Raw genomic sequence first — 27954 nt, forward strand, 5'->3', positions numbered from 1 at the left:
TTCTGTCTTGATATAGCCTTAGTTTCCAGTACAATACTCAATTCATGGTTGTGAAATAAATAAATCCATGAAATGTGCATAATTGCTTCTCTATGTTCAGAGTTAGTTTTCAGCCTTAGCCTTAAGTAATCTACTTTACTTATAACTGAATGGAGAATATCTATGGATTCTATAGGATCAGACCAACATTTGTATGAAGATATGGCATCATGCCTGGGACAGCTCATTTTGCATTGTTTCAAAAGCTGTCTAGAATTTTGGAGGATTTTTTAATTTTACTCCACTTGAGGGCTCTATGAATTAACTTCTTGTACAACCTATAGCAACTATTCCAGTGTCTTACTTCATCCGTTTTTCTTACATGTTCAGCTTTATGGAATTATATTAAGATGAGCGTTGCTTTAGGGCTGATGGATCAACTATCTTAGTGGCCAGATCATTCTACCACTTTTGTTCAGCATTTCTTTAAAAATTAATGTATACCTGCCTACTTCCAATGCAAATTTTAAAATAACTTCCACACTTCGTCTGAATAAGCAAGACAATAAAAATATTTTTTAAAACATCAGAAATAAAGCACAAAAGGAGAGATATATACATTAAGTACTCAGGATGAGATAATTATTATAATCAAGTTCTAAGTTAAGCAATGCTATTGTTGGTGATGGAATAAGAAAATAACATTACTTCATTAACCGATTAAAAAATATATGAGTTCATTAGAGGATGTAAAGTTTTTCCTGAATCTAGGCTCTAAAAGGAAGAATTTAGTGTATATATTTTATTTTCAAAGTGTCATTCGTCATTAATCAAATTCAACAAGTCCCTCATTTATTTCCTGTGTTCTTTCTGAAGCTACTGTTAGGTTTAAATTTCTTTGTGGCTATGTGGTATTGTATTGGAGTCATGAGGAGGGTGAATGATAGGCAGTTGTGAGGTGCTTTAGGATTTTACTTCTAAATAACGTATATTTAAATAATCAGAGTGAGGTTTAAACACTTTTTTTATTTCTATAGTTAAGTTTGAGAAGTACCTTAAAATGTTTGGGAATTGATATGCTCACTCCACTACTAGTGGAAATCACTAGCCTATTGCACAGTCTACATGCTATAGTACGATATATCGATATGGTACGATATGGTACGATATATTGAGATGGTATGATATATCGATATTGAATGAAGAAGTCACTGAAGGGATGCCTGGGTGGCTCAGTTGGTTAAGCAGCTGCCTTCAGCTCAGGTCATGATCCCAGTATCCTGGGATCGAGTCCCACATCGGGCTCCTAGCTTGGCAGGAAGCCTGCTTCTCCCTCTGCCTCTGCCTACCGCTCTGTCTGCCTGTGCTCGTCCGCGCTGTCTCTCTCTCACTCTCTCTCTGACAAATAAATAAAATCTTAAAAAAAAAAAAAAAAGAAGTCACTGAAGAAATAAGAGCATTTAAAGCTAGAATGCAGGTCTACTTTCTTCCCATATTTTACATGGTTTCAGAGGATTGGACATTAGACATAATCCCTCAGTGCTTCCCTCTCTGCTCACAAGCTTATCTGTACCACGCGTAGCCTCCCCTTTCTCCTTTATGTGTTAATAGAGATCATTCTCCCCTTTCCCAAGACCGATTCTTTCACCTTGGTATGAATCATATCCTTTTGATCTCATAAAGAACTTGGTTCTACCCACCACCCATTCTCTTTCTTGTAATTTCAATTTCTCTATTAACTCTTTTCTTTATGTATGTGCTCCAGTGTATTTCATTTTGATAAATAAAAATAAATAAAAAAAAAATATTTCATTTGGGGCACCTGGGTGGCCCAGTCGGTTAAGCATCCGGCTCTTGATCTAGTGCAAGTCTTGGTCTCAGGTCATGAGTTCAAGTCCTGTGTTGGGCTCCACTTAAAAAAATATATAAAAATATCTCAAAGATCTATAGCTCCTTCACAGTTAAACTTTGTAAAGGCAATCTTACATTCTTTGCTTTATTTATTCACTCACTCATTCATTTGGTTGTTCAACAAACATGTATTGACTCCTAACTAGTAGGATACAGCAATAACCAAGACACCCAAAAGAATGATACCCTGAAAGAGATGATAATGTAACAGGATAGAAGATAAAGTAAATAAGCAATTGTAATACAAAGTAACAAGTAACAAGTGTTTTGATAGGTATAAAATAAAATGTTACAGGCTCTTTGCTATCCCTTCATCAAGAAGTAGAGTCTAATTTTCTTTCTTTTGCATATAAACTGGCCTTAGTAACTTGTCTGACCAATGGAACATAATGGAAGTGTTGTTCAGGGATTTCACTCTAGGTGTTAAGAAACTGAAGGAGGTCAGAACAAGTTTCCCAAAATATGCCACTTTGGTGTGAGGATTATTTTGAACTAAAGGTAATCAACACCCAGCAGACTCAGGAAAAGCTCTTTACCTACTGCTTAACTGCCTAAAAAAAATATAAATTTCCTAATTATAAAGGAAACTTACATTGAAAAAGGGTCTGTAGCAAAAAGAGACCTATTATCAGAGGTAACTTTTTACTTAAGAACTTATTTGCGTAATTGGGCAATAGAGATGTTTTCCAAGCATTTCTTCCTCTTGCCTTCCTGTAAATGGCCTATTTTCCCCTTTGGCAGCCCCAGACCCCATCCCTTTCCTTAGCTCAGGATGGCATATAAGCCTCAACTGCCTGGCTGCCTTTTGAGTCTCATATCTTCGTGAGAGCTTTCAGAAGTGCGTGCATAATTAAATTTGTTTTTCTCATGTTAATCTGTCTCATGCTATTTTAATTGTTAGACCAGTCATGGAACGTAGAAGAGTAGAAGGAAAATTTTTCCTCCCCTACAAAACCTTGTGGCTTCTGGCTGGATTTCTTAGAAGATAGATGATCCCTCATAGATCACAGCCACCATGCTATGGGAAACCCACATTGACTGGTGGAACTACAAGTAGGTAATCTGGTTGTCAGCTTAGTAAAGCTTTTAGCTGATAGTAAGCAGCAACTTCCAGTCTAGTAAGTGTATCACTTTGATCTTCCACCCAGTCAAGTCTTCAGATGATCCAGCTCCAGCTGCTCTATGATTGCCACAGCATGTTCAATCCCAAGAAAATGTTGCTCAGCAAAATCTAGTCAACTCCCATAGTAAATTGTTTACAGTCACTAAATTTTGTGATAATCTGTTACGCAGTGATATGTAACTAGACAGCTATCCCTATAGAATAGTACCTCTCCAGGTTTGGGTCAGGAGAACTTGAGAAGACTTTCCAGGGCATGTGACCTGATGCCATCCTGGGCCCTTGAAACTTCAAATTAAAAGAAAAAAAATGTGACCCATGTTAGACATAAGGTTATCAACTAACACTACTGTCAAAAGCTCAAGAGTCTATAATGAATGATGAAGGCAATAATAACATGTGCCTGAGCACCAAATGCAGTGTTTCTCCAACTGGTGTCCTTGGGATATAAATAAATAAATAAATAAATAAATAAATAAATAGGTATGTCTGCAAAATATGTTCTGCATTCAAGTAAGTTTGGGAAGCACTATGTTAATAAAAGTAAAATATGATTTCAATCTTCCTAAATTTATTAAGACTGATTTTTATGGCCTATAAGATGTGATCTATCTTGAAAAATATTTCATGTGTACTTGAGAAGAATGTATATTTTATTGCTTTTGGGGGGAATAGTCTGTGACATATGTTAAATCCATCTGGTCTAATGTATCATTCAAGGCCAATATTTTCTTGTTAATTTTTTTTGTCTGGATGATCCATCCATTGAAGTAAGTGGGGTATTAAAGTTGCCTACTATTATTGTATTGTTGTCTATTTCCCCTTTTAGGTCTGTTAATATTTGCTTTACATAGTTAGGTACTTCTATGTTGGCTCCATAGATATGTACAAATACACACACACACACATATATGGCTTCATGGGTTGACCCCTATTATCATGTTTAATTAGAAGCTTGTTCTTTCAAGCCATAGTCATGATGGATTAGCTAATAGACCTCCTTCACAGAAAGACTGAGCCACTGGGTCTGCAGCCTTTTGTTGTGCCCTGGGGGTGGTAGCTGTTTGAAAACTCTTTCTCTGTTACAGTCCTGGGAGGCTCATGAAAGTAAGCCTCACTGGCCACCAGAGCCAGGTGATTTAGAGGTGTCCCCCGGTAGCAGTTGCAAAAACTGGGGTGCCAGATAGGGATGTGAGCTCCTTTCTTGGTGACACCAATTACTACAGTCTTATGGAAACAGGAATGCAAGCTCTCTTGGCCTCCAGAGCCAGGCAATTAAAAGGTGTCCTCTAAGTGGCAGCCACACAAATTGGGACAACAGACTCATGTAAAAGCTCCCTTCTAATAGTGCTAATGCTCTGGAGCATGGCAAAAGGAGAGCCTGCCAGCCTTTGTACCTGAAGAGTGTTCCACCAGGCTTCGAGATGCATAGGTTAAATTAGATGCTTGCCCTCAGGGTGATATTTTAATATAAGCAGGTGAGCCTCCTTTGCTTTAAAGGCACAGATTATCTGCCTTTGAGCCAGGATGGTGAGTCTGAGCCCAGAAACCCTGTAAGAACAGTGACTCAGATCACTAGAGTCTTGTGGGTCTTGGAACACAAGGTTTTTAAGATGCTTTGGGGGATCGTGTCTCAAGTGTGTCTTAAAAGTTGGGATGCCCGATGTGGTATTCAAACCCTTTGTTCCTTGGGGAGAAACCCTGGGTTTTGAGTTCAGATATCAGGAGCCCTTTGTGATGCCTTCTTACTCCCATAAAATCTTATAATCTTCCAATAACCAATCAGTCTGGTCTTCTGGCATAGGTATAACTCAAGGTTGTCTTCAGTAAGGTGGGTCCCTTTGGTCGTATGGCATACAATATGGTAACAACATGTGGGTTCATATACATCTTATCAAACATGCCTAGCTTCCCCCACGGGGCATGAACTACTAAAGTAAAGAGAAAACAAATAATGGTTCAAGTGAAATTGAACAACCTTGCAGATATTCTGGAATGCTCTGACGTTACAAGCCAAGGTCTCCTTGTCCTTTAAAGCCATTCACCACCTTCCCTTGCTGAGGCAGAGAGATGCTCTCTCTTCATCCACTTTCCCATCTGCAAGATGAAAGTGGGGAATGGATGACACCCCTCAGGCATTTCCAGGTTTTTAATGCTATAGAAGTTTCCTTCTCTTGTTTCAGTTTGGTTTTCTTTTGTGTTTGGGCTTCCAGATTCAGACAGAGCCTCTTTGATGTCACTGTCTTCTATAATCACTACCAGCAGAATGGCTTCATCATGCTTGCTTTACATCACGGGGGAGGGGGTGAGGGTGCAGTCAATGTGGAGTGAAGAGGACACTGAATCCCAGATGCAGTTGCTCTTACACGCCATTTCTGCACCTCTTCCCAAATTCCACAACCACTGGAGACCAGAGACAGTGTATCTGGGCGCAGAGCTTCGCTGTAAGAAATAACCTACTTGTTTCTTCTGTTCTCTTCTAGACATTAGCTTGTAGGTTAATTGACTTCAGACATGCATGTACCTTGGCTGGACATCTGTGTCCCCTTAGGTAAATATTGGACTGTATGATCTCTAAGACACCTTTGGGCTTCAACAATGTATGATCCTAAGCCAACATCTTCATTTCTGGACTCTTTTATTCTAGCTCTGTGGGATATGGTAATACTTCTGGGTCTTCAGAGCCAGAGGAAGAAAAGTTTCACTCTTTGGGTAATGCTTTTGGGCACTTTGGGCCAAAGGCATGAATCAGGCTTGTCACAGACTGGTTGTAGGGTCGAAACATCTGCTTTACTCCAATGGATGTGAACTGAGATCGGGAAGGCATTTATTTTCTGTAAACCCATTTCTTCAAAACCATCAATTACATCCTTCTGTTGGAAAACAACGTTTTTGGTTTTGTTTTGTTTTCATTTTTTATTTTTAAAGATTTATTTATTTATTTTAGTGGGAGAAAGAGAAAGAGAGAGAGAGTGCGCGCGCACATGAGTAGGTGGAGGGACAGAAGGAGAAGTCAAGAGAGAGGGAATCCTTGAGCAGACTCTCTGCTGGGCATGGAGCCTGACATGGGGCTCTATTCCAGAATCCTGAGATTGTGTCCTAAACTGAAACCAAGAGCCAGCTGCTTAAATGGCTGAGCCACCCAGGTGCCCCTGTTTTTGTCTTTATTTTTAAAATCACATGCTTATATCTGAATGGTGTAGGGAGGAATACAAACTAAAAATACGAAGCTTAATTTCCCCTGTGGAAAAGGGAAGAGATTCCTCCTCCCCAGAACCTGTTACTAGAGCATTTACTTAAAAAAAAAAAAAAAGTAATTATTTCTTTCTATCTCATTGAAATGTGTATCAATCTTTTTAGAAACTAAATAAAACTTTGTCAACCTTGTGATCTAGGAATATCTTTCTCAAGGACCTACTGACATATCTTTTTGAAATATAAACATGGAGGGAAATAGACCCCCTATTTCCCAGTTTCTATGGGAGGATAGGAGCCTAATTTCAATGGGCGCCTTGCTCCAAGCTGTAAGATAAGAGCACAGAAAAACAGAAGACATTTGTGTTTGGATAGAACCAATCAGCTAACCCAGACAGTCGTTCCAGCTGACAGGTGCATCTAGGATGACCTGTGAGTAATCAATGTTGCTGGCAGGACTTCTTACCTGAGGGCTAGTTATCATTTGTCTTATGGGCATGTATATAAAGGGCAGTGTCTGCTTGGCACTATCAGAAGATGAGATCTCTTTCTGTCTTTGCAATCTCTTGGTGAACCCCTGTGATGTGCATCATGTTTGGGTTGAATCCTTATTCAGTAAGAAAATTATTTTCCTTCTCTTCTACCTTTTGTGGAGAAGTTTCTGGATTGGGAGAAATTTTTTTTTAATGTTTCCTTGACAACAGATATTCTAGATCAATGGTTTTCAAACTGTGTTCTTTAGAGGGCCCTCCATTAGTGCTGGGGGATGAGGCAGACAGACAGAAGACTGCTGGGGGAGTGGCCTCTGGGCTCTGAGCTTGTTTCCACCACAGAGTATTCTTCTTGATATGTTGATATATATATATATATATATATATATATATATATATATATATAGTATTAGTGTTCTAGGTAATTTTTGCCTAAGATCAAAATTTCTTTGGTAAAAAAGAAAATGATTACAATTCAGTGATCTAGTCTGTACATATGTTTTCATGATCTCTTTCCTTTCTATAGATTATAAACTCTTTGAGGGCAGTGACTTTGTCTCTGTGTCCCCTGCTAACTTCCTCAAAACTTAGAAGAGTCCCCCGGAAGATAGTACGTGCACAGTTATGTTGAATTAATGAATGACCATCAATAATGAACAATGTGTGCCAGAAAAAGAGCGAGTATGGACACACGTGTTTATAGCAGAATTGTCTTGGACAAACATTTACTCTTGTCTGTGGCTTCCCATGGCCCAAAGACTGTGTGTGCAAAGGGATATAAAATATAGTAACAGTGATGCAGGGGTGCATAAGGCAGAAATATTGCAAAGTGGCTAAAAGCACAGGCTTCAGAATGAGATGGCTGGGATTATAAACCTTTTCTCTAATTAGCTGTCTGTGTCACTCTGAACAAAATTCTTTTTTTTTTTAAAAGATTTTATTATTTATTTGACAGAGAGAGATCACAAGTAGACGGAGAGGCAGGCAGGCAGAGAGAGAGAGGGAAGCAGGCTCCCTGCTGAGCAGAGAGCCCGATGCGGAACTCGATCCCAGGACCCTGAGATCATGACCTGAGCCGAAGGCAGCGGCCTAACCCACTGAGCCACCCAGGCGCCCCTGAACAAAATTCTTAATCTCATTGTGGCTCAAGTCCTTTCACTGCAAAATAATCCTTAACTCTGATTTTATCCTTATGACTGAGCAAGAGGGGGCCCCCACTCAAGGACCCTACAGGTCACAAACACAGAACATATGCATTTTTTTAATAGAGTACGCGGACTCCTCTCTTACTGAGACATCCTGTGCATGACCTGGTCACAGCATGACCCACGATCTTGTGGATCTGCTACAGGATTAAGACAACTCACACTCTGGGAAAACTCTGTTTCGTACCTTATGCTTTGGAAACAAAGAGTTCAAATAACCTATTCAAAGTGCTCAGAATAGGGCTTGACATTTGAGAGTTATAATTTTCTTTTTTGTTTGTTTTTTATTTTTTTAAACATTAAAAAAAATTAATTAACATATAATGTATTATTGGTTTCAGAGGTACAGGCCTGTGATTCATCAGTCTTATGAGAGCTATTGTTTTCATCCTTATTTTCATTGTCCTTGAGGCCAGCAGCTCTCTCCCTGCTGTACTCAGTCCTTGGCTCTGAGAGGCCTGTGAGAAAATTCAATCTGTGGATCCACAACAGCTTAGGACCAGACCCCAAACTCCAGGGACCTCCACGAGGCTTGGTCACCCAAGTGGACCCCGAGAAACAGCTTACTCACATCAGTGGCTTTTTGGTCATCATCTCAACTTCGATATATTGACATTGAGAAAAACAGAGACCTAAGGCCCAGATGATTTAATTAATCAGATTGTGCTTAGAAAGCTATATATTTTTAAATATTTAATGAAATCATGAAAAAAAACTCCTTTAATCTTTATTAGGACTGAAACATTGAAAAGATATTTTCTGTAAGATGACCTAGGTCAACTTTTGGACCAAAACCTCGGGAACAGTTTTCTGGCTTCTCTCAAAGCCCCTGTCTCACTCAGTACCAACTTGTTCTCTTTCCAGGGAGATCTCAATGAAGCAATCATTATGGTGACAGTAAATTTCATTGTCCAATCAGAACACTTTAGTGTAAAGGGATCTATAAATAATTGTGCCAAGACAACGAGCATGAGCCCTGACTGTTACTGGCAAGCAGATATATGATTATCCTATCCTCTCAGAAGTTTGAACTATCCCACAGTTTAGGACAGTCCCTATCCCCTTACCTAGCTCAAGTCCCTGATTCTGGGTCAATAGAGGTGGATTTTGCAAAGTAAAAATACAATAGTCATTTCCACATCCAAGGGTCATTATCTATTTCTGTGGCTGCCACACAATGAACATATTAATTTATAATTTGCTCTTGCTTATTCCAAAAAGACTAAGGTGGCTTATGGCCACTTAAAGTTGAATAAGATAGCAAAAATTGCAAGTAAGTAAGAAAAAAAAATCACTAATACTTATAGAGTGGTTACTCTGGGATAGGCACAGTGCCAGGCATTTATATACATTATCTCAATTAAACCTTCTGGCAATATTTTCCAGATGGGGAAAGTAGAGCATGAAGAGATTAAGCCCCTCATCCAAGGTCACATAACTTGAAAATGTCAGAACCCAAATGTATTTTATTGCAAGGAAAGTGATGTGTTTCCTAATGAAAATTTCTAATTTGGTTATCTTTATGTTCTGTTTCATTTTTATCAGTATATGAAACTAGATATGTTTTTACTTCTAAAACCCTTCTCTTTCTTGGATGAGAAAACTTACTATGATTGAATTAAGCAATAAGTTAATGTATCACTTATTTCACTAACACAGGGCCCAGGGGATTTCTGTACTTAAAGGATTACTAATGATTTTTTGGCTCTTCCCATGTGATCCATGATGAAACACCTCAAACTCTTTCAGAAAGAAATAAATTCCATTAAAAAAATTCAATTGTATAAGCTGCCTTTAAGTTTTGCAAAATTTTCAACTTGCTTTCCTAAGGTTAAGAGCAACTCAGAAGGGTGCTTGCTCAATTTAAGGAATTTATATGACATAAATAACTTTCTTTCTTTATGTTTGCTGAAAGTCAGTAATTTTGTGGAAATTCATAGTCTCCAAAAATGATGAATTTGCAGATTACATGTTTTTCCCTGTGACACAATCTAATTCATCCTCAATACTGAAGAGGGAAAGTCATTAACCTAACAGGGAAGGATGAAATCGGAGATAGGAAAGGTTAAAAATATGAATATGGCACCCTTCCTTTTATCAAAGCACCAAACAGTCATATCAGAGATGTGCAGAGGCCTCAAGAGCTGTCCCAGCTGTCAGAAAAAAAAATGACATCATTTTCCCAAACTCCAGTTTCCTGGAACTAAAGTGTCATCTCATTCATAAATACCCCAGGTTTCTAATAATCTTCAGCCGCACCCCTGGAGCCTGGTAAGGTAAAGGCGATTGCTTTTCTCTCAGCCTCTGTAAGAGTTTATCTGCACCGCGGGTGTGTAATAATCTTGTTACAAATGTCATCTGAGTTAGTAAGGAATTGATCTGGGGTGTCCTTTAACCCTCTTTACCTCAACATGGTCTAATAAATTGAGCATTTACAAGAGGAAAGTGGACAGAGAAAAAAGCAACACTAATCATCCATTTCTCCTGTTCTTTTGTCCTAGTCTCAGCAAATGACAGGTCAACAGGCTTTCTGTTTCTTTCATTCTTTCTTTTTTTTTCTTTTAAGATTTTTATTCATTTATTTAACAGAGAGAGACATAGTGAGAGAGAGGACACAAGCAGGGGGAGTGGTAGAGGGAGAAGCAGGCTTCCTGCAGAGCAGGGAGCCTGAGGTGGGGCTTGATCCTAGGACCCTCATGACCTGAGCCAAAGGCAGACGCCCAAAGACTGAGCCATCCAGGTGCCCCTAGGCTTTCTGTTTCTTAAGATGAAGATGGCTGGTGATGGACGCAGTGATGGCCTCTAAATTGTAATGAGCTTGTGTTGGGCTCTGCGTGACAAAGCACTTGGTTAGAGAAAAGTTGGAAGAAAAGGGCTGGGTCTCGGGAGATCGGAGGATGGATTTGATTGACTTCCAAGGACTGTCATATAGTCCTTGCATGATCCAGTCCATGTTCTTGGCCCACTAGCTCTTTCTGTTAGAACAGGCTAATTTCTTTGTCCATCTCCGCTAATGTGGGCAAAACTAAGGTTTACTCCTCACTGACTTAATTTCTAAGTGACTGTTCAAAGAAGGTCTAGTGATTATTAGTTCAACTTCTTTATCTTGCTTAGAAAGACCAGGTTTATTAGACAGTGAAACCTAAACCATTTATGGCCATGATATAATGAGTTAAAATCTTTGTTAAAATCTGTATTTAATCTGGGTACCGAGAGAGGTGTGGTATTAATCAAAATATATTCAATACCTAACCCTAAACATATGTTGTAAGGATCTCATTTTACCTCTTCTCAAGGTGTAATAATCTCAATACTTCGATAGATATATCCCCTTAGAGACATTATTAGGATTTTCTGCTTTATCCTAAGGCTTAAACCACACATTTGTGTATGTAACAGCATCCTGAACAAAGATGAGATATGTAGCAATGATTCTTTTCCTGTGTTCAACAGCAATGGCTCACAGATGTCCTAGATATCACTGTGTTGAAGAAGGACATTCTTTGGATGGGGAGAAGATTGTGCTGCTGTTCAGGAGCTCCAAAAGCTCCGATCTGTGCCAGACTCACTACATAGCTAAAATCTTGCCATGACATTTCCCCACCCTGTCAAGGTACTATGAGGGGCTGCAGTGTATCATAGGAGAGCCCTTTGATTCCAGGGATGGAGAAGACATGGAGTCCAGCTCTGCCACACCTTTTCAGAGCCTTAGTTACCCCATTACTAAGTGGGCTAGATTGTACAACAACAGCCAGCATTCACTAAGTGCCATGTGTTATGCTCAGATCTAAATTTTGGTTGGTATTGTCTCAGATAAGCCTTATAAACAACTCTATGAGATTGCTCTTACTACGAACCTGTCCTAGGATGAAGACAACAAAGCCAAGAGAAATTGAACAGCTCATCCTATGTCACACAGCCAGTAGGTGGGAGAGCTAGGATCAGAATCCAGATGATCTGAGTCCATGGATGGGCTTTTGAACTCTATACTCTATGTTGGTAGTAGTTCTTTCTAGTAAAGTCATGCTGAAAGTTTAAAAAAAATGTACTACCCTGTATTTCTAAATCTTGAAATTGTTCTCTACATCTTCTATTATTATCAGATAGGTGTAATTTGCCTGCTGTGATGCTAGTTCTCACTCTGCCCTGCCGACTTCCCTTCCTTGGTCCAGTACTACTCACTGACCACATCTATGATTGGGATCCCTGGCCTCAGAAAATCCATGAGCATAGATTCTTGGAAACCAGCAGTACCTCAGAACCAAAGAAACTCCTTGCTACCAGGAAAGCTCTATATCCCAAAAGGCTTAAGACCTTTCAGGGAGAATAGCTTCTTACTCTAGATCTGAAAATTCTATACATTTTCCCCCTATAGTTCAAATATTTGAAACTGGTTTTGCAGTCTTAATTGTCTCTTACCCCAAGGCAAGAGCGAGATTAGTCAAAGAGCTAATTATGCAGATTTCTCTATTAGATTTCTTCAGCTTAACAGATTCTGAAAGCACTTGCCTATCTACTGTAGAGAAAACATTGATTTCTGTGGCTAGACACCTACTGGGCAGAAATTTCAGATCAGGCCCCACTGTGTTACACGTGGAATTGAATAATAATGCTGGCTGGAGTGGCCATTACAAGGTTCTAGTCCAAGGCTGTCTGTTGCTGGTTTATTATAGTCATGTAGCTAGCTACCCCCTTAGCCACTGGCCCACCAGCAGGACCAGAGTATGTTAGTAACAGAATTTTCACTGGATTATTTGTTTTTTTTCTACTTGCAGGTGGAAAAATGGGCTGGTAAAACATTTGAGTGGGTTGGAATGCTTTTATACATAATTATAAAGCAGCAACAACCCAAGGGTCTGTTTCTTTCCAATGTTAAGAAACAGATTTTAAAATCTCAGTATGTGTTTCAGAGTTAATTGACAGAGATTTGAAAGACCCCTTTATACTCAAGCTAAATTGTACAAATAAAAGAACAACATTCAAAAGAGGGGAGGAACTTAAGACCAGCAACACAACAAAGTTGCTGTGGATATGCTTTTCAATTATCAGCTGAATTTCCTCTTCCTATGACCAGCTGGTTTATGGATGTCTCATTTGTAAACCAACCTCTGTTACAAATTAATTGTCTGATGTTGACCAAATCACTTAACTGCTGCTTATTTGTTAAAAATGAGAGAGGTGACTTAATCTCAAAAATACCATTTACTTAAAAACGGAGGCTTTGGTCAATAGAGATGTGTTTTTTTTTTTAATTTTAATTTTTTTATTATGTTCAATTAGCCAACATATAGTACATTGTTCGTTTTTGAGTAGAGATATGTTTAAATCCTAGGTTCCACATGTATTAGCTTTGTGACTCTGGCCAAATATAACCTCTCTAAGCCTCAGTGTTTTCATCTGTGAAATGGGTACTAATACACATGTCTTACAGGGTATTGTAAGGAATGAACTAGATAATGCACATAAAGCATCTTGCATAGTGGTTCTCACTAGGGATAACTCTGCCCTTTTCCCCAGGGTATATTCAACAATATCTGAAGACCTTATTGGTTGTCATGACTGGGGGATGCAACTGGCATCTAGTGAGTAGAGGCAAGGGATGCTTTTCAACATCCTACACACACAGAACAACATCCCACAACAAAATGTCCATCTTGGGGAGGTTGGAAATCCCTGGACATAACATAAGGCTCACTGTTGGCACTCAGTAAATGCTGGTGACGGTGGCTTTGGTGGCTCCAGAGACCAACACTGGAGAGGGTACAAAAGTCTTGAGGCATTGACTCAGTGAGGATACATTTTTCTTTTGGAAAAGGAGACAGTTTTTCTTACAGGGCTCTTCTCTGATCAGGTCAGAAAAGCCCTGGGCTGGAATGAGGCTCAAGACCTCTTTACACCCAAGACCTACAGACAGCAGCAGAATATTTATTCCATATCCCAAGTCCAAATTCAGCCAAATAACATAAGACCCTGGAATTTTCCACTATTCTCTCAACCTAAACAGAAAGGGCTCCAAACTTAATTAATTTGCATTAAAATTCCTCCCTTTCCCACTATTAATTCCAATAATAATTTACTGTAGGTCACCCATAAATCATTTACTCCAAAAAGTCCTAAGCAGTAATTACTCCTTTCCAATTCAGTGCACTAAATTAGATTATAATTATTAGTCACACTTGCAGCTTGTATTTAGACTCCAACTCCAGCCAACACAAAACAAATGTTTGGAATGTTTATAAGCACTTTCTTTCTCTTTAACTTGACAGGATTTTTTTTTTTAAATTCTATAGAAACCATCATACAAAAATAGGGTTTGCCTGGCATCATGCGTATTATAAGAATGAACAGCCTGGCAGACATCCACACACACAGTTCCATAACCTCCATGGATGTGGCAAGCCAGAGGAAGGGGATGTTATCAAAGTATAAAAAGAGGTCCACTGGCTCTGGATTATCTTTCCAAGGGGTCTATAAGGTGACCTGAAAAATCTCATGTGTTTATTTGCAGTTTACTATTAGTGTCCGTCTTGCCCACTAGACTTCAAGCTCTAGGAAGAAGCATAGCACAGTGATAAGAAAAGTGAATTTGGAAATCAGATTTTATGAATCCGTACACCTGGCTAGGATATTGCCAGTTCATCTACTAGCACTAGGATCTTGGGAAGGTTCTTCTTTAAAACTCAGTTTCTCATTGGATACTGTATATCCTGTTGATTGTTGCTATATCACAGAGTTTTGGTGAGAGTAAAACAAAATAATGCCAAGGACCTTGTAAGAGTGTAAACATGTAAATGTTGGCCATTACTATATCATTATTAGGGCAAAAATTGTGTCTTCTGTCTACAAGTGTAGGCTTAGTCCCCAGTACCTTCCTTGCTGAGATTACTAGCTTAATAAACAGTGGTTGACTGAAATGTAGACTACTGGCTAGCAGGGTGACTTGGGCAACTTACTTAATCTCCCTGAACCTCAGCATATTAATCTATAGGGGAAGAGGGCTCTTATGAAAATGAAGGACATCACATTTCTGACAATGTATGATATAAAACATTTGCTTAATGAATGTTGGGTGTTATTATGATTGTCCTCATGGTGGGGCACCTGGCTGGCTCAGTCAGCAGAACATGGGACTCTTTATCTTGGGGTCATGAGTTTTAGCCCAAGTTGTGTGTAGATCTTACTTAAAAAAAAAAAAAAAAAAAAAGATTACTCCTATGGTTAACAATGTATACCTTGTGCAAATCTCTTAATTTGAAACTCTGGTTTCCTTATATGAACAAACAGACATTGATTCAGTTTCTCAGGTAGAAGTGGAGAGTTGGTTATAGGCAGTAAGGAGGGTTTACCAGGAAGGTGTGATGGAGAGAGAATATTTATAATGGACTGATCATCATGATGAGCCATGGGGAGATAAGGAGGGATGTAAGGCTGTAAGAGGTAAATGGATAAGGAAAAAGATGTAGATTCACTGGAATGGAGCCCCTCTATTCTCTGTTGCAGCAAAAGTGCCAGAATGAGGGAGGCAGCAGTCTGGCAGCTAGAGTGGGATGTTTGAAATGAATTTTTAGAAGAGGTGTAGGTATGGGTGCTGATGTCAATTCCTCCCATATCACTTTATACACCTTAACATACATAAAATATTTGCAGCAGAATGGATTCTTCAAGCCCTTCTTTTCCCTGGAAGATGATGCTTAGATGATGCTTAGTGGAAAATTTAAACCATAAATGAAAATACTTCCCACATAATCTTTCTTGCTATCTCACTGACATGCAGAATCAGTGCTACTTCTCCACGATTCATTTGGTAAATATTCACTAAGGGCCTACTACGTAGCAGACACTATGCTGTATTCTTGGGACACAGTTCTGTATTAACCCCCCCAAAATGGAAATCTCATTTTATATGGTTCAACTGAATTTTCATGAACCAAACAAAGATCTCTGCCTGTGTGGTACTTACATTCTGATAGAGACATAGGATGATGAAAATTAAAGTAAGTCTTTAATAAGTTGACTATAGTATATAGAAAAGATAAGGGCTATGGAAAAGGTAGAGTGGAGCAAACAATGGACACTCAGGGGTGTCAGTAGGTCTGATTTTAAATAGTGTGTTCAAGGTAAGCTTATTGAAGTGACATTTAAGTAGTATTGCAAGAAACAATCCAACTCGGTCTTCTCTTTGGGAACCTCCTTTTCCTGAGGGGGCTGAGCAGCTGACTACTCAAGACATCCTCTAGATCCCAGCTTTTGAGGGTTCCAGATCATCACCATCTGTTCGCCCACTTCTAAACATGATTTTCTTTCTCCAGCAGGGTAAAATCCCCATCATGAAGAGGCTTTCCCACGATAAAATGCATCCTGTGATCTCCTAGCACAGCTGAAGAATCACCATCCCAGTTTGTTGGCTTCACATGGCCAGTTCCTGCTCTCAGTCTCCTGGGATGTGACGGTGTACTTCTGGCAATGCAAAGCTGGTGACAGCACAACAAGCAAGGTACCCATTATACCCATCCCTTCTAAAAACCACTAGGGTTTCTCTAGCTCTTAAAATAAAGTAATTAAGGAGGAGTATGCCTTGAAGAGTGAGAATATGCCTTTTGGGAAGAGACCTTAGTCGGTTTCTTACCCAATCATATCAGCCATACAGGAAACATGTGATCATTATCCAGGTGGTTCCCATTGGACCTCTGCAGGAATCAGTGCAGACTATTGTGTGGGAGATTAATGAGAATAAGATCCTGTAGCTTCAACTAATAGGGATATCAGCAACTGGTCCTTGTTTAGTGGAAGGTGAAGATTAAGAAAGTAGTAAATAACCTCTACTTGATCTTCACATCCTACTAAACCAGGAGCAGTTGTTGATATCCCTATTAGGTGAAGCTACAGGATCTAATTCTCATTGAACTCAAAATGGATGAAAGACCTCAATGTGAGAGAGGAATCCATCAAAATCCTAGACGAGAACAAAGGCTCTTCAACATTGGCCACAACAACTTCCTTCCAAAACATGTCTCCAAAGGCAAGGGAAACAAAAAAGAAAATGAACTTTTGGGACTTCATCAAGATAAAAAGCTTCTGCACAGCAAAGGAAACAGTCAGTAAAACAAGTATGCAACTCACAGAATGGGAGAAGATATTTGCAAATGACACTACAGAAATAGGGCAGATATCCAAGATCTATAAAGAACTTCTCAAACTCAACACCGAAAAAACAAATAAGTCAAAAAATGGGCAGAAGACATGAGCAGACACTTCTCCAAAGAAGACCTACAAATAGCAAACAGACACATGAAAAAATGTTCATCATTATTAGCCATCAGAGAAATTAAAATCAAAACCACATTGAGATACTACCTTACACCAGTTAGAATGGCAAAAATTGCTAAGGCAAGAAACAACAAATGTTGGAGAAGTTGTAGAGAAAGGGAAACCCTCTTACACTGTTGGTGGGAATGAAAGTTGGTGCAGCCACTTTGGGAAACGGTGTGGAAGTTTCTCAAAAAATTAAAAATAGATCTATGCTAGGAGCCAGCAATTGCATTACTGGGTACTTACCCCAAAGATAGAGATATAGTGAAAAGAAGGGCCATATGCACCCCAATGTTCATAGCAGCAATGTCCACAATAGCCAAACTGTGGAATGAGCCAAGATGCCCTTCAACAGACAAATGGATAAAGAAGATGTGGTCCATATATACAATGGAATATTATGCAGCCATCAGAAAAGATGAATACCCAACTTTTGCATCAACGTGGATGGAACTGGAGGAGATTAGGCTAAGTGAAATAAGTCAAACAGAGAAAGTCAATTATCATATGGTTTCATTTACTTGAGGAACATAAGGAATAGCATGGAGGACATTAGGAGAAGGAAGGGAAAAATGAAGGGGGAGAAATCAGAGTGGGAGATGAACCATGAGAGACTATGGACTCTGGGAAACAAACTGAGGGTTTTAGACAGGAGGAGGCTAGGGGATGGGTGAGCCCAGTGATGAGTATTAAGGAGGGCATGACTGCATGGAGCACGGGTGTTATATGTAAACAATGAATCATGGAACACTACATCAAAAACTAATGACGTACTGCATACTGACTAACATAACATGAAAAAAAAGGAAAGAAAAAAGAGGACCTGAAGCAAAAAATGATAAGCAGTGGTATCAGGAATAAAACCCAACCCATAATACTGTCTGGGATGTAGATCTCACATCCTACTTACTGGCTACTCAAGTTGATACCAAAGAAGCCACTGTCAGTAGCCTCCAAAAATAACTCCTCTGGTCGGAATCTAAGAAATGAAGAAATTGAGTTTAAATAAAGAAATATTTCTCTATCCAATCAATATAGCTTATCTTTAAAAGTTTAGAAGAAACATCTATAAAAATACATTTGTTGAGGTCATTGTCATGGAAGAGTAAGGTAGAGAGCAAATATCTATTTTGTCTAATTTAATCAGGACAAACAACTCAACTGGACAATTTGAGCGCCTAAAGAAGAACTGATTTTTGTCCAGTGTGTAATTAAGACAAGTGTTTTAGTTATTTAAACCCCTTCTTATATATTTACATCATTGCTTTAGTCCTTTGCTTTCTGGACACATTGTGAATATTTTTTTGAGTTGGGAAAATTCTTCACTTACTCAACTTAGTATTCTTCTTCTTAAACAAGGCCTAAAATGAAATCAGTTAAACACTCAAGGGTAGAATCACTTCCAGATTTTCAGTGCAACCTTAATTCTAATTTGTGAATTTGAAATCAACTCTGCACTCATTTAGATAATTGTTTGAGCTCTAGGTTTTCTATTACTCTACCAATCATGCCAAATCTGTTGGGAGTTTTTTAGCATGGAGGAGAAAATGAATTTTAGCTTTTTAAGATCTTTTAAAAAAAGAATTAAGTGTTTTCTTTCAATTGAACCATTTATTTAAACTAGTGTGAACATATGGTTTAACAATCAACTATTAAGATAACAATCAAATAAAGGTATTTCTTTTTTAAGTGGTTCTGAATTAATATTCACCTGGGCTAGGCTTAGAAATAACCTGGTCTAGGGCGCCTGGGTGGCTCAGTGGGTTAAGCCGCTGCCTTCAGCTCAGGTCATGATCTCAGGGTCCTGGGATCGAGGCCCACATCGGGCTCTCTGCTCAGCAGGGAGCCTGCTTCCCTCTCTCTCTCTCTCTGCCTGCCTCTCCGTCTACTTGTGATCTCTCTCTGTCAAATAAATAAATAAAATCTTTAAAAAAAAAAAAGAAATAACCTGGTCTAATAGTTCTTGTCCTTTTTTGGGTCATTTCCCTTTGAGAATCTAATAGAAGCTATGGATCCTCTCCCCCAGAAAATCCATATGTGTATAATTTCAAGGGCTTTATGAACCTCGTGGCCGTATGGAATCTACATTCAAAAATCTGTAATTCAGACCAAGCCCCTCCCTTTTTAATTAAAAAAATTTTTTCTTTGAAGTTCCAGTTCAAGATGGCAAGTAGGAAGATCCTGAACTCACTTCCTCCCATGGACACATCGAGTCTACAGATACATTAGGGACAATTTCCTCTTAATAAAACTTAAGGGCTGCCTGAGTGATGACAATGCATTGGGTGGGCAAATGAGAAGAAAACCACATCAAAGCAGGTAGGAGAGGCAGGATACATTCTCACCATAAGCCCCACCATAAGCAGGCTGTCCTCATTAACATTGCTGGTTCTCACTTTGTCAGTAATTCGTAGTGTGGTCTGCTTCTAGCACACTCATATTTAGAAAATCAAGGGAACACTAGACTTTTTTTCCTTTATCCTTCAAATTTCTTCAATCTATGTGTTTTGGGAAAAACTGCTTTCCTTCCCCAATTCTTTAGCTATTGTCTACTATAATAAGCCAGCTTGAATTTTTCAGGTCCTATTATTTCCTTTTCTTGACAACATAAGGTAAGAATATAAGTCCTCCCAGGCACAGCACACTGAGAAATGTTGAAGGCAGGGAATGGACAAAATAGTTGTTGTGAAGGAATTAATGGCTGACATTTACAACACCCCTACTTTATGTTAGACATGTAGATGTATTTTGGGTTTTAATGCAAAATTTGCCTCCTCAATTATTCCACTTCTTTACTCTAGAAATGCATCAAGCTCTTCATAGTTGAGTGCTAGTCTTTATTCCAAAGAGGTTCAGTGTCTCAGGTCAAATGCTATTGTGTTTATCATTGCTGGGTTAATAGAATGACACTTTTTTCAATGTCTTCCTTTGTGTTTTGTATCTTGGGCTTCGAAGATGAGCCCATTCTCTGATTAAGATGATCTTCTCCTTCTTCATTCTACTCACACATTTCTCTCTGAATTATGGAGCTTTTCAGGTTAAAACCATCTTTATTAAACAGGCAGATTTGGAAATGTTAAGCAGACATTGAAAAATAGTTCTTTAAAGTGCCTTTTTAATTCATGAAGCACTCTTTCACCTTTTACCTAGTAATTGTAATTGCCTAGGTTATTTTCCAGGACACAATAATAAGTAGGGAAATGTCAGAAAAATAAAATAGTACCCCGAGTTTGAATGTTAATGTCTAGAATGCATTCTGAAAGCAAACAGTACTCTTAAAACTCAAGCTTGAATTCTTCTGAGCTACTTTTGCAATTTACACAACACCTCCTTTTTCTTAACTCAGCCTTAAAATCTTCCCCGCCTCCCATTTGCTTATGCAGAGTTGACTGCCTCCGAGATTCCTGCTGAGTTATTTCTGTTATGGGATCTGACCTGCTGTTGAGCTACTCAACATCTCATCTGTTATTTGGGTCTTCTCTCTTCCATATCAGCCCTCCCCTGTTGCTTTGTCAGCTCCTCTGCTCTCTGATCCTCTGAAAGGACCAAGCAAGGAGAGAGCGAGAAAGGCAGGCTCCAGCTGATGTTTATTCTCATCAATCCTAGCAAGCCCTTCTTCCCTAAACATAAAACTCCTTACCACCAGCATTTCTTAAAGTGAATCTCAATGTTAATAGTTTTATTTAGGGGAAAAAAAATTTTCTGGTCAAATAAATTTGGGAACTGCTGACTTAAAATCAAATGAGTTTCTTTATTACAGAACTTCCTCAAGCTTTTAATATGCTAATATGCACTGTGAATCTCTTAGGGGGTGATAGAGTATACAGTGTTTCCCAAACCCATTTTACTGCAAAGTAGGTTTTTTTTCTTTTTCTTTTTTTTTTTTCCCTGGGAGCATATTTTGAAACTAATCTTTTAAGGAACACAATTTGCTTAAACTCATTTTAATTTTTCTCTTTTCTTTAGCCCGGTATTTTCCAAACTTCTGCCATTCAGTTATGACCATCATAATTTCCGCTAACAATTTTCTTTAAATCAACTCACTTTTCTACTTAAATAAATTTATTTGAAAGGGAAATGACTATAAATGGAATTTAAGAATCACTTGCCATAAATGGAAAATAACCATCAAATTAAGTAGAAGGAAGCAATGTTATTTAGAAATTTAAAAAATAAAATCAAAACAGTATGGTACTGGCACAAAAGTAGGCACATAGATCAACAGAACAGAATAAAGATCTAAGAAATAAAGCCACAATTATATGCTCAATTAATCTAAGCTAAGGAGGCAATAATATCTAATGGAGAAAAGACAGTCTTTTCAATAAATGGCATTGGGAAAACTGGACAGCTACATATAAAAGAATAAAACTAGATCACTTTATAACCTCATACAGAAAAATAAACTCAAAATGTATTAAAGACCTAAATGTGAGACCTGAAACCATAAAAATCCTAGAAGAGAACATAGGTAGTCAGTTCTCTGACATCAGCTTGAACAACATTTTTCCAGGTATTCTCCCCAGGCAAGGGAAACAAAAGCTAAGATAAACTACTGAGATGACATTCAAATAAAAAGCTTTTGCGCAGCAAGAGAAACAATCAACAAAACTAAAAGACAACCTACTTAATGGGAGAAGATCTTTGCAAATGATATATCTAGTAAGATATTAATAGCCATAAATAGAAAGAATTTATGCAACTCAATGCCCCCAAAACAATCAGATTAAAATACGGGCAGAGGACTTGAATAGACATTTTTTCCCAAAGACGTAGAGATAGCCAACAGACACATGAAAAGATGCTCAACATTACTAATCATCAGGGAAATGCAAATCAAAACCACAGTAAGTATCACTTTATACCAGTTAGAATGGCTAAAATCAAAATGAAAAGAAACAACGAGTGTTGGCAAGGATGTGAGAAAAAGGAATCCTTGTTCACCGTTGATGGGAATGTACTACCACAATTAAAAATTAAAAATAGAAATACCATATGATCCAATAATCCAAGCACTAATTCAAAAAGACACATGCACCCCTATGTTTACTGCAGCATTATTTATAATAGCCGAGATATGGAAGCAACCTAAGTGTCCATCAGTAGATGAATAGATAACACAAATGTAACACACACACACACACACACACACACACACATGCACACACTGGAATATTATGTCCATTAAAAAGATGAGGTTATGCCATTTGAGATGACATGGATGGACCTAGAGGGTGTTATGCTAAGTGAAACAAGTCAGTCTGAGAAAGAAAAATACCATATGATTCCACTCATAAGTGGAATCTAAAAGAAAAAAACCCACAAATAAATAAACAAATAAAAAGTAGAATCAGACCTATAAAAGACTATAACTAATGGTTGCAGTGGGGGAAAGGGCAAAATGGGTGAAGGGGAAACAGGTACAGTCTTCCAGTTATAGAATGAATAAATCAAGGGAATAAAAACCACAGCATAAAAAATATAGTTAATGATATTGTACCAGCATTGTAATGGGAAGATGGTAGCTACACTTGTGATGAATATAACACAATGCATGAACTTGTCAAGCCACTAAGTTGTGAACCTAAAACTAATGTTGTAACATTATGTGTCAACCACACTGAAATTTTTAAAAAATATAGAAATTAAAAAAATAAATAGTGGAATTCAGGTATTACTACATTAAACTGGTTTATATAAATACATGCCTGAGAATAAATTTCTCCTGAGAAGAATGGAGCCAATAATAAAAATCAAATAATATTAGAGGCCATCTGGTCACTGTTGCTCATTTTCAATGATCATGAAGATTCACCATTGAGAGCATTCTGTTTTTTGTTAATAATTTAAAAAATTATTTATTTATTTGAGAGAAAGAGAGAGGCAGAACACAAGGAGGGGTAGCAACAGCAGGGGGAGAGGGAGAGAAGCAGACTCCCTGCTGAGTAGGGAGCCTGATGTGGGGCTCCATCCCAGGACTCTGGGATCATGACCTGAGCCAAAGCACACGCTTAACCAACTGAGCCACCCATGCACCCCTGTAGAGAGAGAATCTTAATTCCTCCGTGCAAAGTAGACCAAAGTTGTTTAAACATTTTCTGAGATAGAGTTGGAAACTAAGAACTGATTTCTTTTTAATTTTTTTTCTTTTTACTAGGCACTTGGTTTCTTACCTTATTATTATTTTTTTGGTTAATGAAAAATTTCAAAACAGGGTATCTTATCTCCTACAGCCAACAAATATTAGCATTTTTAACATAATCATTTCTCAGCTGACTTATTTTTATGTAAACTTTTAACTGACATGACATACACTATTGCTGAACTATTTTAAAGTAAATTAACGATATCATGATACTTCATCCCCCAATTTTTCAGCATGCATCTCCAAAACCCATTTTCTGGCATACCTACAATGCTGTTACCTGTCATGCCTAGCACATCTAATATTCAGCTCATATAAGAACTTTTGTTCAAGAAAACTTTGTTTTAAGAAGCCATTGAATGATCTCCAAATGGTCTTCTTTTGAGAACATCAGGTTGTTTTGTACTGTCCAGAAAGTGATACAAAAAACACTCCTTATCTGTTCACCACTGCCATTTAATTGGGGGATATACTGATGAAATCCTTTTATAAATATTTCCAGTTTTACCTCATGACATTCAAAATATTTTGAATTTGTTTTTCAGATGAATTGATAAATAAAACCTTCTATTGGTTGTTTGATGAAATGGAGGACCAAGATGAGAGGAGATTAGAGAAGAGGGCAGTGCTATGTCTGATGGATAGAAATAATAAAAGAAGTAGCTATATGTTGAGTGCTTGCCATGAGCCAGGCACTAGACCATATCTGGTATCTTATTTTATATCTATTATCTTATTTCATGCTCCACATGTCTTATAAAGTACTGTGTTGTTCTCCGGATGGCTGTACACAGTTGGGTAAGAGATAAGCAGAGCATGAAATCCAGCTGTTGTGCCACTCCCCAGACTCTGTCCATCAGGACATTTGAGGATCCTTCCCTAATACACAAAGGTCTCTTGTGGGTCTGGACACAGCCATGCCAGGTTTTATAGGGGAGACATCCGAGGTGCAGGGCAAGACCCAAATCCATGTCTTTTTGTAACTAGAATTATCCTCTTAACCACCTTCTGCTGCCTCCCAGAAAACAGAACTGAAATAAAAATTGTTTATGAGGGCAATGGGAAGAAAGACCCTGAAAAAGCTTGGGGGAAACACAACGGGCCATGCTCCTAAAGAGAACTGTGGCAAAATGAGCTTTTCTGTCATGGTGGACAAAGGGCTTTTATGCATAGAACAGCCAGGATATTATGCAGTGAGAGGTGGTCAGTTTTAGTGAAGAAGCGATCCATCTTTGTCTTGGCTCCACACCAAAGAACATGGAGGCCTGGCACAAAAAGGATCACCTACACAGGTTTGGGAACAGCCTAGTAAATAAAGAAATGGCAGCTTTCTCATGTCAAGCAGCTGAAGGAAGGGAGAGGATCTAAGGGAGAGAGGGGAGAGAGCCATGCTCATACCATGAGGCAAGCAGCAGGGGACAGTCCAGAAATGTTGGCACTGCTCTCCGACCTCCTGGGACCATGAGCAACCAAGTCAGGGCACTTCCCATGAGAGGCAGGGGTTTTGCATGTTCCTGGTCAGAACAGAACCCATGACCATCAACTTTATTTTGGCCAGAACTCCCAAACACTCAAAAATATTGTATTCTGTTGCTGTACTCCAACAGGATGGGATCTTGTTTTCGCTTACTTTTAAGTTTTTATTCTTGCTCATTTAACTGTTAACTCTTGAAACACAGCCCAGGCCATTCTGTCGGGCCAGCCATTCTGTGGAGAGCTTTATTAGCATTATCTGAGTTTATTTGATCTTCACGATAATTATGAGAGAGAGAGAGCGATAGCATAGTCTCATTTCACAGAGGAAGAAACTGAATTTTCCAAGGTCATATACTCACGAAATAAGGGGGTTATAGCACAACCTCACATCAGCCTGACTCAAGAGTCCACCTTCATGCCCACGATGTTACACTGTCTCCTTTTGGGGCATCTAGGGGGGAAACTCCTTGTGATTTTTGTTCATGGGGCTCTGAAGCCAAGGCAGGCTGTTCAATTGTCTACCATCCTTGTCTGCTGATTAAGTAGCAGGTAGGAGGGGGGAAATCAGGAGCGACCGTCTCTTTTTAAAGGGAAGAATAAAGTAGGAGGGTCACTGTGACTGGAGAATTCTACAAATGAGATGTGAGCTTTGCGACCAAAATAACAACTTCTATTAATAGAGTCCAGTAGGAGAAAGACCCAAGAAAAGGCATCCTGACCTGTGTGAACAGATGTTCCAGAGGCAGGAGGTGTCTGGGGGACCAACGTGTTCATTTTAACTTAGTAGGAAAATCAGACAAGTCATGAAAGGCTCTATTTCCCTTCTCCCTTTTCTTTCTCTCTTAAATTCATCTTTATTGAAGTATAATTGGCATATATAATTATAAGATATTTAAACATGGCGATTGGATACAAGTATACATTGTGAAAGGACCCCTCCTGTCCCCCTAATTAACGTGTACATCACCTTTCATATTTATCTTTTAATTTTGATGAGAACATTTAAGTTCCGCTCTCCTAGCAAATTTTAATTGTACTATACAGTGTTCTCAACTCTAGACAGCCGCCGTGTTTTCCATGAGATCCTCAGACCTCATTCATCTTAGAACTGAGAGTTTATCCCTTTTTACTCACCTCTCCCTCTTCCTTTTACTGCCTACCCCTCTATGCCTCTGGAAACCACTTTTCCACGGTTTTTACGAATTTGACTTTTTTTTTTAAAGCTTCCACAAAAAAATGACACCACACAACATTTGTCCGTCTGGCTTTTTCCTGGCATAATGATCAAGTTCCACCCATGTTGTTACAAATGGCGGGAATTCCTTCTCTCTCATGGCTGTGTGTTCCTCCTCCCTCTAGTTTCACCTGTGGTATGAAAGAAGCCTCAGGAGGCATTTGCAATCAACTTTTTTTGGGCGGGGGGAACTCTTGACACCCTGTTAAAGCCTTAGGGTTACAAGAGTCAGAGTAGGCGACATCAGAAGTATTAGCTAAAAAGCAAGAAAAGCACATTTGTTTTGAATATTCCATGGAATTCAATAACCTAAGTTGAAGTTGTTTAATACACATATTTTCGTTATACAAAACACTGGCTGAGTCAAGACAGCTGAAGATTTTTTTTTTCTCCTTCCACTTAAATTTCAGTTCTCAGCCAGAATTCCAACTAAATCTCAGTTCCCTCTTTTTATGACCTTGGGAAATTTCTTAACTGAAAACCTGGTCGCATCAGCTTTAAATGTGGTAACGATGGTACTTAATTCTTGGAGCTTTTGTGAGAATTGAATATTAATTCAACAGGAAGCTCCTGCATAGCGTTCAGCAAATGTTGACTCTAAGAAAGTCTTGTGGTTTCTGCCCTGTAGTCATAAGCAATCCCTCTCCCCCACCACTAGGTGTCAGCATATCTAAGCTTCCAGAGCTGCTCCTTTGCCATTAATTTAATTCAACAAATACTTAACGGGAGCGCTTGCTCTAGCTCAAACTCTCTTCCATGATGCTGGAGGTAAAAAGCTGAGTAAGATGACCCTTGATTTTAAAGAGTTTATAACAGGACTAAAAGTTCTGGCCGAATTGCACAAGAACAATTGTTTTATTTGGCTGGCATGCTTTTGTTTATTTTAAATTGATTTAAATATCTTTAGGTTTGGTCTGCAGTCTGTGCTTCACCCTCAACACCCGCGCGCTCCTCCCCCAGCTCTCTTTTCTCATAGTATTCTCAACCTGGCTGTGTTACCTTCCTGGCCCTGGCAGACATTTGAGACGGGGACCCCTGGTCTGCTAACGCGTTAAGTGAAGGATAATGCAGACTAGGAGAAATAGTATCTTGAGAGCTGAATGCGTAATTCTGCGTAAATGCTCAGTGACAGGAGGAAGAGAAACCCAATGAAAAGAATTGGGACCATTTAATCTTTTTGCTGAGGCCTACACAGGTCCATCTCCACTATCTGCTACATAAAATTGTTTCCTGTTCTGTTCCGTCAAATTCCAAAAAAGTTACAAAATAAAGAAAAAACCCAAACTGCTGATTGCTTTCTAAAACCTTCCAGATGAAAAGGCTTCCAAAATGAAGCCTCATGTTTGGTGATATTAAAAAGCAGGAATTGCTAAAATGGGCTGGACTGCCATGTTGTAAGCCCAGTGCTCTAGATCTGATTCTGACAGCTCCCAGGGAGGGAGGTCACATTTGGAGCCATAAAACCTCCGCACTGGAAGGGAGATGGCTTTGGTCAATGGGGAAACCCAGTGAATAAATAACTCAATGACTTGTCCCAGGTCCTACAGATTGTGGGAAATGGCAGCGCAGAAACAAAACCCCTGCTTGCCCAGCTTCTCGTCACTCCTTTCTCACCATTTGATGGAGACAGATAATATTTTTGGCTTGAATAATTCATATTCTTGATCTTTCTGACCCGTAGTTACCGGCAATTCTCACTTCATTTCTTTCTGAGACGTGTTTTTGGACCTTGGAATCCTGTGCAGTTACATGTCCATGTGGCAAAGATGTAACATCAGCTGACCCTTAGGTTGTAAAACCACAGGAAACGTGAAATAGAAACGTCACCTCGTCATTTGAGCAATCCAGGGGAAAAATAAAAAAATAATCTGCTACTGAAGGGGAAGAAA

General features: G+C 38.8%; 1 long non-coding RNA gene across 1 annotated transcript in view; it reads left to right on the plus strand.

The window, feature by feature from the left end:
- Positions 1 to 27954, plus strand: part of LOC125084848 (uncharacterized) — a 97070-nt gene that overhangs the window by 12897 nt on the left and 56219 nt on the right. Inside the window, exon 2 of the long non-coding RNA XR_007122716.1 lies at positions 16211 to 16395. This is a non-coding gene — a long non-coding RNA (uncharacterized LOC125084848). The remainder of the gene's footprint in view (positions 1 to 16210; positions 16396 to 27954) is intronic.

This window comes from Lutra lutra, chromosome 14 (genome assembly GCF_902655055.1).
Source record: "Lutra lutra chromosome 14, mLutLut1.2, whole genome shotgun sequence".
NCBI lineage: Eukaryota > Metazoa > Chordata > Mammalia > Carnivora > Mustelidae > Lutra > Lutra lutra.